Source organism: Eumetopias jubatus, unplaced genomic scaffold (genome assembly GCF_037043125.1).
Source record: "Eumetopias jubatus isolate StellerSeaLion01/CBP00866 unplaced genomic scaffold, mEumJub1_p1.0 scaffold_10, whole genome shotgun sequence".
NCBI classification, from domain to species: Eukaryota; Metazoa; Chordata; class Mammalia; order Carnivora; family Otariidae; genus Eumetopias; species Eumetopias jubatus.
The window spans coordinates 26,432,819-26,448,046 of record NW_028274816.1 but is presented as its reverse complement, the minus strand read 5'-3'; the positions used below and the strand labels follow the sequence as shown (position 1 = coordinate 26,448,046).

The following is a 15,228-nucleotide window of genomic DNA, read 5'->3' as shown; positions in this document are numbered from 1 at the left end:
TTGCATTATGACCCTGACTTTTATCTCTGTTCTCATTGCCTCAACTCAGTCATTGAGGGCCTCAACATCACTTGGGGATCTGCAAACGCTTCCAGTCCTACATCTCCATAGACAGATAAATAGCAGGGCCTGATGAAGTTGGACTGTAAGCTCTGTAATTCAGTTCAAATTCAACTAGGTAAGAACAATACTCTAGGCAAGAAGCCTATTGCTCTGATACAACCAGACAGTCTCTTCTTGGGGTGGGGGGGAGGGGGCGCGCTTCTTGCTGGACAGGGGTTTGGCACTTTGGCTGCTCATGTTCTAGTATTTGGGGATTCTAGTATTGGGGGATAACTACTCATGTTCTTAGAGGCTCAGAAGATGGAGCTGATGAAACTTAGTGAAACAATACAGACACACTAGAGCACAGTATGACAGAGATGGAAAATACAAAAGAGGTTAAGAAATAAGAATAAAATGAGAATATCCATTATACAGCTAATAAATATCCAAAGGAAGAGAATATTAAGTATGAGGACAAGTGAGAAAGATATAGGGAAATGGGTACTCATATTTTATTCTTGAGAATGTGAATATACAGATGCTTTGGAGAGCAACCAGGCAATATCATAAAACTGAAAAACCATATGCACTATGACCCTGTAGGTTATATTCCTATAACCTAAAAAACTCTTGCACACATGTAGAGAGAGTCATTTTGTATGAATAAAAAAATGATAAGCCCCAAAACTTTGATTCAGTTATGGTTAAAATTTTGTTAATACCATAAGCCACGAGTAACAATGGTATTTGAGAGACTTTGAAAGGGATGAATATTCTTATACATGCTTTTGAGAAATCAATGCCTACATTTCTCTAAAGTATTTTTAAAACATTACATACCACTTACCTAAAGGCATTAAAAAGAGCATAAGCCAGATGGGACACCAGTGTAGTCTGAGTCCAATCAGTGCATACTCTGTGGTAGATACTGTGGAGTGGTTCACTCAACATCTTTTCCAGCCTTCTAGTATGCCTTTCTGTACTGAGAGATGGAAAGCTAAACACCAAATGTCCCATATTCCCTGTGGGTGGGCTTCTGAGTGGGCTCCACTGATAGATGTATTCATGCAGGACTAACTTATGTGATTCAAGTGTGCAGCTCACCACAGAGGAAGCATTGTTCAAAAGCCCCCCAGCTTTAATCTAGAAGGCAGTTTCAAATCTATTGCAGGAATTAGAGTCCCTTCGATCATACAGACCTGCAGTATTGCTGTGGGAGTCATTCCCAGAAATTAAGCCAGAATCTATTTCTTCATCCTTCCCAGTGATTTTATAGATTTTTTTGTTAAAGATTTTATTTATTTATTTGAGAGAGACAGATCGAGTATGAGCGGGGGCCGAGGGCAGGCAGAGGGAGAAGCCGACTCCCCGCTGAGCAGGGAGCCTGAGATGGGGTTCGATCCCAGGACTCTCAGATCATGACCTGAGCAGAAGGCAGATGCTTAACCGACTGAGCCACCCAGGTGCCCCAATTTTATAAATTTCTAAAACCTTGTAATAAATCTGGTTTATTTAAACTAAACTCTTACAAATACACACTGTCGTCTTAAAATGAATTTGAGTTTCTAATGCATCCATTAATAAAGAGACAGCACTATCACTGACTACAAAAGTTTTATATTTGCCTCCTAGGGAGCCTACTCACAATATGTAAATATTATGTACACCACTTAGGTTTAAAACATGTTTCAAAAGTATTTGATATGCCTATTCCTTAAGCCAGCCCTATTTATTATTAGTACTATTATAATAACTTAGATGTCTTTTTATTTGTTGACATACAAATAGATCCCCTAGCGCAAGACCATGGCCCACAGGAGACCTCCAATCAACAGTAGATATTATCTTGGCACCAGTAAGGTACACCCTGTGGGTCCTGGAGTGTTGCTTAGACCTTTCATTTGTTCAGGTCCCTTTCGTTATCACTCTATAAAGGTTCTCCATAAGTTAGAGGCTCAGCTGGCTTTGCGAGCCTCTTGAGATGTTCACAGACTCTTTGTCTTCCAAAGTTCTCTTGATAGAAACAGGTGCTTACTAGATAGGATGAGTGGAACTGCTCATCTGGCTTGGAATATATCCATTCTTATTTCATCAGTATTAAATAACAGTTTATAAAATCTGACTCCAAAAGTCCCAGGACTTTCCACCAGGGTACACTTCCCAAAGGAAATGCCATCAGAGCACTTGTTCTCAAACTTGGCTGCACATTGGAATCACCTGGGAAGATTTTTAAAAATAGGATGCCTTGGGGCGACTGGGTGGCTCAGTCAGCTAAGCAACTGCCTTGGGCTCAGGTCATGATCTTGGGGTCCTGGGATTGAGCCCCATGTCGGGGGGGGGGTCCCTGCTCAGTGGGGAGTCCGCTTCTCTCTCCACCTCTCTCCCCACTCATGCTCTCTCTCTCTCAAATAAATAAATAAAATCTTAAAAAAAAATAGGATGCCTAGGTCCCACCCCCCACAGCAGTGATTCTCAACTGGGCGATTTGCAAATGTCTTTTTGTTGTTACAACTGGGGGAGGGTCCATAGGCTTCTAGTGCATAGAGCCTAGAGCCCAGGGATGGTGCTAAACATCCCACAATACATAGGAAAGCCTCCCAAAGCAAAAAAATTACCCGGCTCCACAGGTCGTAGGGCCAACACTGAGAAACCTTGTTAAAGATTCAACTGTCTAGGTAATACGTTCTTTCTGGGCATGGGAGTTTTGAAACCTTCCCAAGTAATTCTAATATTCTAAAATTCTAGCAAAGTTTGAGGGGGAAAAGTCTAGAGACCTGTTGCCAGAGAGTATTTGAATATGTGGCTAAATTCCTTTTGACCCTTTATCACTGAGTATTAACTGGAAAATGTCCACATCTTCCCATTTGGTTGTGAGTTGGGGGTTGAAGGTGGTTGGAAGGAGGAAGAGTTAGTTGCTTCTGTGAGGAATTGCAGGTTTCCCACAACATGCTGGAAAGGACATCGCAAATTTTGCTGCTTTTTATTCACTTCCACTTGGGAGTTGGCTTCTCTGGTATAGCTCAGGAGGATCATTAACTACAGCCAAACAGTCATATCGTGGAAACAGGCCACTAGGAGTTACACCTGGGAGAGGCAACTCCTTTGCAAGCGAACCTCTGCTCCTGCTCTGGAGGATGACAGCTGGTGCTTCTGGGGAGCGTCCAGGAAGTGCCACCACCGTTGTGCAACTCCAGGGGGTGCTGTCCACATAGAACACAAAGTGAAAGGCGCTCCCTGGCTCCCATGTCGCCCAAGGAAATTTTTACACTCACCAGACTGCCTAGACCTTTAAATCAGACCCTTTTAAATACTTTGCCAAATGAAAATATCCAACCAGCTCCATGTATTTATTCTGATATTTATGTTTTCTCAGATAATGCTGAGAATATATATATACATACATACAATATGTGTATATTTATAACTGTGTATATATAATATAAAAATGTTTTTAATGAAACCAGTTTCATATTATATAGAACCAAACACGAACTTGCTTTTTTCATTTAACTTTCTGTATTGTCCATTTCACAGGTCCAGACATGTAGATACATTATTCTATTTAATAGCTGCAGAGTATTACACAGTGTAGAACTGATGACCATAAAGAATAGTTGTTTATTGGATACCAGGCAGACCGAACACAGGCATTTCCTGAACCCCATAACATGATACTGAAAGTACAAAAAGGATGGGAATCTACAAGGACATGAGAATGAGACAGGAGATGAAAACAGAAGAGAGATGCCAACACAGTCTGGGAAGATGGAAAGAGATAGAGACGTGGTAACCAGAGAAAACTGGAACGCTTGCATGCAGCAGGGTGGGGAGGAGGGTTGCTAGGACACGTGGGTAATACCACGGGGCAAGCTGATTCACCCCGTGGAAAGGCTCAGGAATCAGGCATCAGGTGTCAGATACTTTGCAAGACGGAGATGAGACACAGGACAGAAGTACAAGCAGAAATTGGACCTGCGGGTCCTACCCCCATGTACACAGCCTAGAGACTTCTCCCAAACCCTACAACAATAAGCTTATGCTCGGGGGGCAAAAAATAGCAAAGGGTCAGATTCAAGCAGTAGATTTAAAACAAGGAAATGAATGAAAGTCTGCATACTCAACAGAGAAATATCGCAATGCCTCAACACTGCCCCCTGCCCCGTTCTCCCACCTGGCTCTCAAACACTGTCAAACCAGGCTTATATCCTTTGCAGGGAGCCTAGAGAGCATTCTTTAGAGGCAATGGGCAATGAATAACCCCACATCAACAGACATCTTGGGTAAGAGTCTATCAACAAAAGATTTGGAAGTCTCTCAAATTTTTCTTTACCATAAAAGATTGGATGTGATTCTAAGGTCCCAAACACGGCCATGCCTATGGGTAGCTTGAATGTAATTTAAATAAAAAGGAAGTAGAGGGAATCCTCTAGAAATAATGATCAAGGATATAGGGCATATTTTATGTTAAAACTGGGAATCCTAGGAACACACTGATGGGGGTAATGGGGAGCTTTTGGAGGATGTCAATCTGAGATGGACCAGAATGAGTGAGAATCAGGAGCAGCAACCAGGATGTCTTCTTCCTAATTCCCATCAGGAAGGCAAGGGGGCTCGACAGTCATCAGGGGACAGAGTATCACTACTGCACAATCCAATCCAGGAAACATCCTGTGTTACCTACTATACTCCAGGTTCTGGGTTAGGGAACATATATGGAAATAGGACTAAGATGCTGTTCTTGTTCTCATGAACTAGCAACCTATCCAGGGGAGACTGCCAGTCATAAAGCTCCCTGCTGTCCCGGGGCAGACATGAGGGTTCCAAGACTCTCTGTTACTTTCATAGCCCCCTGCCTAGGCACAACTTTGTGCAGATGCACCCCCATTTCCTCACTCTCCTCCAGCCTGACACAGAAATGTCTTTCCCAGAGCACTCCTTCTCAGTTTGCACAGCCAAAGGTCCCTTCTGACTTCATGTCAAACAAACAAATAAGCATGTAAAAAGCTCACTATGTGCAAGGGGCTAGCTAACTTTGGCATTTAAAATTAAATGTCTTCAAAACATAAGAGGGCTCATTTAGCAGATAGCAGAGAAAGATTTGGTATCATAAATTGTAGTTTTAGGGGCACCTGGGTGGCTCAGTCATTAAGCGTCTGCCTTCAGCTCAGGTCATGACCCCAGGGTCCTGGGATCGAGCCCCGCATCGAGCCCCGCATCAGGATCCCTACTCGGCGGGAAGCCTGCTTCTCCTTCTCCCTCTGCCCCTGCTTGTGTTCCCTCTCTTGCTGTCTCTCTGTGAAATAAATAAATAAAAATCTTTAAAAAATAAAATAAAATAAAATAAATTGTAGTTTTAGTCTGCACAGACCCTCAAGCCACCCCACTGAGAAGGAAAGTATTTTTTATTTTTAGTTCTGCAACTCTAGATGGGAGAAGGGTCACTCAGACAAAGTGTCACAAAGCCTTGAGGCGAGAACACGATGCTGCCAGAGAACAGAAGGGTACTAGACAAGATCTTCAGAAACACAGCGGTTTATGTCTACAGCTGTGGACCATAACATTTTTGCTTGCACACCCCCTAAAATAATTTTGTAAAAACTAGGTAGTCATGGCCAACAAGCACATGAATAGATGCTCAATATCATTAGGGAAATGCAAATCAAAACCACAGTGAAATACCACTCTGTAGCTACCAGGTTAGTCACAATTTTTTCTTAATGGAAAATGACAAGAGTTCTCAAAGAGGCAGAGAAATTGGAACACATGGTTGCTGGAAATGTAAAATGGTGCACTGGCTGTGGAAAGTTTGGCAGTTCCTCAAAAAGTGAAACAGAATTATCAGCAATTTTGCTCCTAGGTAGAGACCCAAAAGAATTGGAAACAGATATTCAAATACTTGTACACTCATGTTCATAGCAATGTGATTCATATTACTCAAAATGTGTAAACAAGATGGATGTCCATCAGTTGATGACAGAATAAGCACAATGGGGTATATACAGACAATGGAGTATTTTTCAACCATAAAAGAGAATGAAGTGCTTATACATGCTACAACTTGGATACACCTCAAAAACATCATGCTAAGTAAAAGGAACCAGACACAAAAGGTCAAATATTGCATGATTCCATTTATAGGAAACATCAGAATAGGTAAATCCATAGAGACAGAAAACAGATTAGTGGTTGCCAGGAAACAGGTGGGGAGGGATGGGAGTTATTACTTAATGAGTACAGGGTTTCCTTTTGAGATGATGAAAATGTCTTGAAATAGAGGTGGTGGTTTCACAATATTATAAATATACTAAATGCCACTGAATTGTATGCTTTAATATGGTTAATGGTAATTTTATGTTATGTGGATTTTACTCAAAAAAAATTCCATAAAAGAAAAAAACCAAAATAGTCTCCCTACATATTTTTAGTTAATATTTAACATTTCTGAACTAAGTATAAAGAATTGCAAATGAAGTAATTTCCAGTACATCATATGATATTGATGCACTGCTGGGTGCGCAGAGGGCAGCTCTCCAGTATATCATAAATAACATTTCAAAATAAAACTGTTACATCATTCTTTTAAATATATCCATATAATCTTAATGCTCTAATTTCATACCCCATCTCCTATTTTTTTAAGTTAACCTCTATCGCCAACGTGGGCCTTGAACTCACGACCTGAGGTCATGGGTCGCAGGCTCTACTGACTGAGCCAGCCAGGCACCCCAACCCTATCACCTATTTTTAAAAGTACATGAACAACCTCTTCTGTAACTATGTTATATTATTCCTTTCTCTTCTTGGAAATATATTTCCATTACATTTCCTCTTAGATTTTCATCTTTGTGTAATTTTAATTTTTTTTATTATTTTTTTAAGATTTATTTACTTGGAAAGGGAGAGTGGGGGGAGGGGCAGAAGGCAAGGGAGAGAAAGAATCCCAAGCAGGCTCCCCACTGAGTGCGGAGTCCAACACCGGGGTCCATCTCACAACCCAGAGATCATGACCTGAGCTGAGACCAAGAGTAGGATGCTTAACTGACTGCACCACCCAGGCCCCTCTTTATGTAATTTTTAAAGGTTTTTTTCCTGATCCCAAAGTCTCCAAATATTAAAAATTTCTTCTGGATTCGGTTTTTACAGTTGGTACTAGTATATAATTGATCAAAAATACATAAATATTACAAATTTTGATAAATAATATAAACAACTGGGGCACCTGGGTGGCTCAGTTGGTTAAGCAACCAACTCTTGATTGTGGCTCAGGTCGTGATCTCAGGGTTGTGAGATCAAGCCCCAGGTCAGCTTCTGCGCTTGGGACTCTGGCCTGCTTGGGATTCTCTCTCTCCCTCTCCCTCCCCCTCTCTAAAAAGAAATAATAATATAAACAACTATTAAACATAAAAAGAAAAAAATTGTTGAAAACACACGTCTCTTAAGAGAATGGACGGGGCTTTTCTTTTTTTTCCTGTTTGCTCATGCATTCATGAATAAATATTACCTCTTGCTAAAATGAAAGAGTTCAGTATAAACTCTCATTGCTTGTTTTTGTTTCTACACATCTAAGCACTGTACATATAAACAGGCTTGTTATACCAACGTCAGTCATTCAGTCCTTTCTTAAATGTTTTTTTTTAAGATTTTATTTATTTATTTGAGAGAGAATGAGATATAGAGAGCACGAGAGGGAGGAAGGTCAGAGGGAGAAGCCGACTCCCCGCTGAGCAGGGAGCCCAATGTGGGACTCGATCCCGGGACTCCAGGATCATGACCTGAGCCGAAGGCAGTCGCTTAACCAACTGAGCCACCCAGGCGCCCCAGTCATTCAGTCCTTTCAAGGTATATGCCCAAAAATCACAGTGATAAATCATCAAAAAATTAGTTTTAGTGATCTATCAGCTGACAGCTAGAGTAGGTACTCCTTCAGTGAATTTTTTACATTTGTTTTTATCTTTTAATTTTTATTATTGAAAAGTTCAAGTCTGTATAAATGTAGAAAAATAATAAAATGAATCTCCACGTGACCACCATCCAGCTTTGACAATTTCAGCAACCCATAGCCAATCTTTTATTTCAATCCTTTCCAGCTGTCTGTCCTCCACTCCCACCCCTTCACCACTATTGGATCATTTTGAAGCAAATCCCAAGAATCATCTTGGGATGAGAATAGAGAGAATACCTCTATAAATATCTCTTTTTTTTAAGATTTTATTTATTTGTTTGACAGAGAGAGAGACACAGCGAGAGAGGGAACACAAGCAGGGGGAGTGGGAGAGGGAGAAGCAGGCTTCCCGCTGAGCAGGGAGCCCGATGTGGGTCATGATCCCAGGACCCTAGGATCATGACCTGAGCCGAAGGCAGACGCTTAACAACTGAGCCACCCAGGCGCCCCTCTATAAATATCTCTTAAAAATAAGAACACTTTTAAAACAAACCAGTACACCTAAGAAATATAAATCATCCAATATCCAGCCATTGTCTAAATTTCCCTGGATTATATCATACGTACTTTTGTTTTGATTTGGTTTGGATTTTCGTGTTGGTTTTTCTACTTAAGATTTAACAATGCCCACAAATTACATTTGGCTGATATTTCTCTTGCCCCCCCCTTTTTTTTTAGGTAGGCTCCATGTCCAGCATGGAGCCCAACATGGGGCTTGAACTCACAACCCTGAGATCAAGCCCTGAGCTAAGATCAAGAGTCAAGAGTCCAAGGATGCTTAGCTGACTGAGCCACTCAGGCGCCCCTCTTAGGTCTTTTTTTAATTTTAATTTTTTAAAAATATTTTATTTATTTATTTTAGAGAGACAGAGAGAGCACAAGCAGGGGAGGAGGAGGCAGAGGGAGAGCGAGAAGAAGACTCTTCGCCAAGCAGGGAGCCCGACATAGGGCTTCATCCCTGGACCCCAAGACCATGACCCCAGCTGAAGGCAGACACTTAACTGACTGAGCCACCAAGGTGCCCTTTTTTTTTAAATCAATAGATTCTTTCTCCTTGTTTTTCTTTCCCCTTGCAATTGATTTGTTGAAAAATTGGGTCATTTGTCCTGTAGATATGTTTTCCATGTTCTGGATTTTGCTGATTACCCATCTCCTTGGCCTCTGTATTTCCTGAAAATTGATATTTAGATCTTGAGGCTTGATTAGATACAGATTTGATACTTTGGGAAGAGTCCTTCACAGCTGGTTTGTTTGTACTTTTTATTTCATTGGAGGTACCTAAAGTCTGGGTGTCTTTTTTGTGTGTGTGATAGGCTGTATCCGTGGGTTTAGTGTTATTAGCTGTATCTACCCATTTCAAAGGTCCCCATCAGTTTTTCTTTTTTTTTTTTAAGATTTTATGTATTTATTTATTTGACAGAGAGAGAGACAGCGAGAGAGGGAACACAAGCAGGGGGAGTGGGAGAGGGAGAAGCAGGCTTCCCGTCAAGCAGGGAGCCCGATGCGGGGCACGATTCCAGGACCCTGAGGATCGTGACCTGAGCCGAAGGCAGTCGCTTAACCAACTGAGCCACCCAGGCGCCCCTCCCCATCAGTTTTTCATCTGATGGTTTAGCAGCCATTAATGATCACTGCCTAGATCCATCATTTCATTACATGTTCTTCCTTCAATTTTAATGAAAATTAATAACTGGAAACTGGAAAATAATTTTTTCCCTAATTAGAGTCATTCACTTTCGGAATTTCTGAAAAGTAGTTATACTCAAATAACTTCAAGAATTAATTATCAGATTACATAATTGCTAATATTAAGAATTATATAATTATAGGGGTGCCTGGGTGGCTCAGTCGTTAAGAGTCTGCCTTCGGCTCAGGTCATGATCCCAGGGTCCTGGGATCGAGCCCCGCATTGGGCTCTCTGCTCGGTGGGAAGCCTGCTTCTCCCTCTCCCACTCCCCCTGCATGTGTTCCCTCTCTCACTGTGTCTCTCTCTGTCAAATAAATAAAATCTTAAAAAAAAAAAGAATTATATAATTATAATCAGTTATGCCTGTTACTTTTTTTTTTTTAAGATTCTGTTTATTTTTTGACAGACAGAGACAGAGTGAGAGAGGGAACACATGCAGGGGGAGTGGGAGAGGGAGAAGCAGGCTTCCCACCGAGCATGGAGCCCGACGGGGCTTGATCCCAGGACCCTGGGATCATGATCTGAGTCAAAGGCAGATGCTTAACGACTGAGCCACCCAGGCGACTCTGTTACTCTTTTTTTAAAGATTTATTTATTTATTAAAGAGAGAGAGAGAAGGGGGGGTGCGCATGTAGGTTGGGTGAGGGGTTGAGGGAGAGAATCTTCAAGCAGACTCCCCGATGAGTGTGGAGCCTGAGGTAGGCTCGATCCCATGACCCATGAGATCACGACCAGAGCTGAAACCAAGAGTCAGATACTTAACTGACTAAGCCACCCAGGTGCCCCTGCCTGTTACTCTTTCGTAAGAGACACCTTGTTTAATCTGATATACTCAGAAAATATTGGAAAAAACAAAATATTAATTAATTAATATTAATTAATTCTAATGCACCATAGCTTGAATTCAGTATTTTTTCAATAAAAATAATTTCCTTGGGGTGCCTGGGTGGCTCAGATGGTTAAGCACCTGCCTTTGGCTCAGGTCATGATCCCAGGGTCCTGGGATCGAGCCCCATATCAGGCTCCCTGCATGGCCGGGAGCCTGCTTCTCCCTCTCCCTCTACTGTTCCCCCTGCTTGTGCTCTCTCGCTCTCTCTGTCAAATAAATAAATAAAATCTTTAAAAAATAATAATTTCCTCATCCCACATTTTAAATACACTTTTTAATTTTATTATTTTTAAAGATTTTATTTATTTATCTGATGGAGACAGACACAGTGAGAGAGGGAACACAAGCAGGAGGAGTGAGAGAGGCAGAAGCAGGCTTCCCGTGGAGTAGGAAGCCCGATGAGGGGCTGGATCCCAGATCCCTGGGATCATGACCTGAGCCGAAGGCAGACGCCTAACAACTGAGCCACCCAGGCGCCCAAAATACACTTTTTAAAGAAGTCTTGGAGGTATGTCTCATTCCACTTATGAAAAACACTCACCATATTACCTAATTGTCAACTCTGATCCTCATTTTCAAACCAATAAACTAAATCAGAATTAATTTCTGCCTGACTTTTAAAACTCAAGTAAATGTGTTAATAGGCATTTTTGAGGAATATTATAACAATTACTGAGGAATAAGTTATGGAATACATCTTGTACTATACATGACTAAAAGCAGGTAGATTCAAATAATGCAGCTCTTATATAATTAATTTATTCACATTTAGAATAATTTATAAAAATAATTATGCTATTTGCCATCAATTAATAATGTTCCAATATCCAACTAACATTGAGTATTCACGTTTAGAATAATTTATAAAAATAATTATGCTATTTGCCATCACTTAATTAATAATGTTCCAATATAATATTCAACTAACATTGTAAGTTATTTACAAAGCAAGATATATGAGGAAGGTATATTTCTTTGATGTGTGCATGTGCATATATAAATATCAGGTATTTAGCTTTTGAAAATAAAATGATGGGGGCGCCGGGGTGGCTCAGTTGGTTAGGCATCTACCTCTGGCTTGGGTCATGATCCCAGGATCCTGGGATCGAGGCCTGCATTGGGCTCCCTGCTCGGCACTGGAGCCTGCCTTTCCCTCTCCAACTCCCCCCACTTGTGTGCTCACACACTCTCTCTCTCTCTCTTATCAAATAAATAATAAAATCTTTAAAAAAAAAAAAGAAAAGAAAATGATGTGTAAAAATCAGAATTAACTTTACTACTTTTGCTTGACATCATGACTGAACTTTCCAATGAAAGAGAAAGGCATATTGCACTTTTTAGCCCAACACTTGCATCATTAAACATTTTATAAGTGAAATAAGATGAGGACTGAGTGCTACTGGAATAAATATTTCAGGACATGTTTTGATAAAAGTACCTTATTAACTACTGCATTGATTAATGCACAGAAAATCTGAAAGAAATCACATGAAACTTTTGTTGGCAAATTCATCCAGTATATCTTGAATAATTTGATAGTACCGGATGAAGTTCCCTTGAAAGGAATCAGCATTATTAACTTGTACCCTTTTAGAGGTACCTTTTCTTTCCACAAAAGACATCCTGGGGTGAGTATGGAATGAAATGTACCGAATGGAACAGTTTATCTTATACATGGGGGGGTAGGCATTTTGAGGATTTGATGTTTGCTTTGATTTCCCAGGGTTGTTGCTAGGAGCAAAGTTTTTTCAACAATAAACTAGAGATGGGAAAGGTGAAGTCATCTGCAACCCACTATGCCAGTACACAATACCTGAATTCAGACTGTCATAATTCAGGCCAATTCCTTCCCCCCCACCCCCAGCAAAAAAAAGGAAAAGACAATGTAAGACAAAAGGTAGGTGGGGTTTTTTTCTTTTGATTAATTATTAAAGGAGCCTTTTCAGAAATCTGTATTTCAAAGTGTCTCTTTTTGTTTGGTGCCCCAGAGGTTTTTGACTCCCTAGGGCAGTTCAGGGCAGGTTAAGAGTATGCATTCTTTATATCAAGCAGAAGGGCAGATTATGAAAGCGGTTTTGGGAAGGAGACCCCGAGGGAGCAATCAGCCCTGCTTCCACACGAAGCTGAGGATCTGGAAATAGATGCTGCTATTCCCACTTTGAAGACCACTGACCACTAACCTCCAGCTTTGAGGATATTTCCTTGGGCTGGGAAAAGGCAGATACAGCAGGCTTCACCACTGACTTGCTTTGGAATTCAGGGAACATTCTTTAGCCTTCGTGTTCTAATCTGGCAAGTTGAACCAATGTCTAGTTTCCAGTTTCCTTCCATAGTGTTCTGAGGATTAAACATGAGAAATAATTACTGCTATACTTAGGTTTCAAATACTACTTTTAACTTTCCAAAAGACTTTATTGTCTGGATCTGTGTTTTCCTCCCAACTGTCCCTCAAAGGCAAGTCTTCCCTTGTGTGAAAAATGTGGGTCAAGGAGATCCAGGGCAAGACTTGGCCAAAGATCTCACAGCAAATAAATGACTTGGTTGGAAATAGCACCTTCTTTCTCCACATGCAGAGCATGAAGAAATCACCAGTTATATCAAATACCAGCAAATTAACAAAGTATGAAGCATATCCAGTGTGTATACTATATACAATATATAGTACACCTAAGTTTATATAGTGCATCTGGATTTTTCTAAACTATCATTTTCATAAAGTAACAGAGGCCAATGAATATTCTTAGTCTGCTCCATCAAACTGTGACTCAGTTAACTGAAAAGCAGAAAAAAAAACCCAAAAACATAAAGCTCCCCAAAGCAGTTTCCTTCCCAAGATGCATATTCATTCTTCACTGTCCAGTGATGTGTGACGCACTTTGTACTTCTGTAACCACCCTGCAGGATGATCCTTCCCAGGGCAGAATGATGTCAGCCAAACAAGGAAGTTATTTCAGGATAGATTATTATTATTTTTTTGCTTCATTTGAAACAAAAGTTTTAGTTTCTTTTTTGGCTAGTAATTCAAAAGGTATTACAAAAGAGTTAGTTTTTGGAGCACCTGGGTGGCTTAGTCAGTTAAGCGTCTGCCTTTGGCTCAGGTCATGAGCTGCTCCCCCTGCTTGTGCTCTCTCTCTCTCTCTCTGTCAAATAAATAATTTTTTTAAGAAAATTAAAAAAAAAGAGTAAGTTTTCCTTCCACCTCTTTACCTCCCCAGAGGTAAGCAATGAGAAAGAATTTAAATCATGAAATCTGTTGTAACCCTGTACATGCCTTCGGCAACATGAAATAAAATATTTGGGGCTAATCCGTTGTCCAGGAAGTATTTGGATATTGTAAGACTTTCATTTATGGAAGACTAAGTATAGAAAGTTGGCATCAGGGCAGGAGCCGGATGGACAGCAGGCAGGATGGAGATGACCTTGGAGCAGCACTTGGAGGACACAATGAAGAATCCAGCCATTGTTGAGAGTCCTGGGCACTGATTCACAAGGACTTAATCTGGGATGCCACGGGATGCTGTCAGATGAGCATGCTGGGGTGATATCTGTTCTAGCCCAGCAAGCAGCTACGCCAACCTCAGACCTCACACCTCACTGATATTCCTGTGGTGTGTCTAGAATCAGATAATGGGAACATGGTTCCCCTCTCTTTCTCAGTGCTGCCTGCGGAGGTGGCAGCCATCTGATACTGGGCATCATGGCTGCCCTCAGACCTCTTGTGAAGCCCAAGATCATTAAAAAGAGGACCAGGAAGTTCATCCGGCACCAGTCAGACCAATATGTCAAAATTAAGCACAACTGATGGAAATCCAGAGGCACTGACAGTAGGGTGCACAGAAGATTCAAGGTCCAGATCTTGATGCCCAACACTGGTTATGGGAGCAACAAGAAAACAAAGCACATGTTGCCCAGTGGCTTCCAGAAGTTCCTAATCCACAACGTCAAGGAGCTTGAAGAGCTACTGATGTGCAATAAATCTTACTGTGCAGAGATTGCTCATGATGTCTCCTCCAAAAACCACAAAGCCATTGTGGAAAGAGCAGCCCAACTGGTAATCAGAGTCACCAATGCCAATGCCAGGTTGTGCAGTGAAGAAAATGAATAGACAGCTTGTGTGCACATATTTGTGTTACTAAAACCATAAAACTACAAAAAAAAGATAATGGAAACATGATGATCCAGAAACATGATGTCATCACAGAGACAGTGCACAAAATGACTTCTTAATATCTCATATCAGTTCTCCAGAAGCCTGTCATAAGGGCTCAATGTTAATTATCTTGGGGAACTATTAAAGTTCCAGTAGTGATGCCATTTCTTTAGTATGCATTGGGCACTTTTCTATTAAGTTTAGAGTAAGCTGCTTTTGGACACTCAATGGACTGACTTATCAAAATATTAGTAAGAAAGGATCATGTTTTGAAGCAGCAGGTCCACGACACTTTGTACACAGAATTTTGGTATGTTCAATAAAGCTGGTTGGAGGATAAAATAAAAGTTGGCAGCGGGATCTAGTCAAGGGTCAAGGTAAACATTGACACACATCATATAAGCATAAAAGAGGATGAGGGACAAAGAGTAAAATGATGTGTCTGGGAGAAGTGAATCGTAACTGGGAGTTATGGGTGAGTCCAAAAGATGAACAGGAGTTTGCAGAAGTCCACA

The 15,228-nt window shown here is 40.9% G+C and overlaps 2 pseudogenes; both read left to right on the top strand.

The window, feature by feature from the left end:
- The first annotated feature begins 13,971 nt into the window (after positions 1-13,971).
- LOC148163169 (ragulator complex protein LAMTOR5-like) lies at positions 13,972-14,790 on the top strand (annotated as a pseudogene).
- Positions 14,261-14,668, top strand: LOC114200065 (large ribosomal subunit protein eL32 pseudogene; annotated as a pseudogene).
- Positions 14,791-15,228: the final 438 nt, after the last annotated feature.